We start from the raw sequence: 937 nt of genomic DNA, 5'->3' as shown, positions 1-937 counted from the left end.
CACGACGAAACGGCAGTGAAGACTCCTACATCCTTTACGGTCCTAAAAAAGACGTTTAAGTCTCTATTAAAGACAGCAATTTATGTATACATGTGAATATTATGTATATAGTAATATTGTAGCATAATATGTATTTACAAGGTTCAATTTGCACGACGAAACGGCAGTGAAGACTCCTACATCCTTTACGGTCCTAGAAAAGACGTTTAAGTCTCTATTAAAGACAGTAATTTATGTATATGTATATTATGTATATTATTACCTACTAGAATATAAAGTAATGTATATATTAAATATATAAGTGCATTTACGATACGTACTTCTCAAATTACTTCAATTTCGCTTAGGCTCTCCTCCAACGTTTCAAAAATAATAGTTAACGTGCGGTATAGGTCGGAATGAAAATTAACCGGAGATTCGAATCGATACATAACGGAGGTTCGAATCACTTGAGCTCCCTAAGCTGTGGACCTTTAGACTTTAATTAGCTCAACTCGTCGAAACTATCCTTGGACTTCGTTGAATCGTTAAGGATCGCAACCGGTTCTGTAGTTTGCAGCGATTACACGATTCATCGTCGTTTACTGCCGCGTATGGCAAAACAGTACCTTTTGCTCCACATTCTGTAGGCGGAAACCGATGGCTCATTAATCTGCACTTTTCTTGCTTCGCGAGGAGCAAACAAGGTCGCGTGAACTCTGATAGAACTGTGCAAACGAGAGTTTCAATCGGGACAACATTTCGGCATAATATTTACCAGCGGTTATATAATTTATTCATTGAGATACGGCGCAGGTGTTCAAGCACTTGTCATTTATTTACTTTATGGGGTTTTAAGTAGTAACAGCTCTTAGCCCTTTCAGAATTACTTTTTTCTCGTGCTAATGTAGTTTAATTTTCAGGGTCAACTTGGAGTAAAATTAGTATGGAAAGAATA

At 37.1% G+C, this 937-nt stretch overlaps 1 long non-coding RNA gene across 2 annotated transcripts in view; it reads right to left on the bottom strand.

Annotated features, from left to right (window-relative positions):
- Window positions 1-937, bottom strand: part of LOC128879381 (uncharacterized) — a 3023-nt gene that overhangs the window by 758 nt on the left and 1328 nt on the right. For both annotated transcript variants that reach the window (XR_008457618.1, XR_008457619.1), the window contains exons 3-4: window positions 321-623; window positions 139-193 (exon numbers count right to left, since the gene is read on the bottom strand). This is a non-coding gene — a long non-coding RNA (uncharacterized LOC128879381). The remainder of the gene's footprint in view (window positions 1-138; window positions 194-320; window positions 624-937) is intronic.

The sequence above is a fragment of the Hylaeus volcanicus genome, chromosome 7 (genome assembly GCF_026283585.1).
Source record: "Hylaeus volcanicus isolate JK05 chromosome 7, UHH_iyHylVolc1.0_haploid, whole genome shotgun sequence".
Classification (NCBI taxonomy): Eukaryota; Metazoa; Arthropoda; class Insecta; order Hymenoptera; family Colletidae; genus Hylaeus; species Hylaeus volcanicus.
This window is presented reverse-complemented; position numbering and strand designations above follow the sequence as displayed.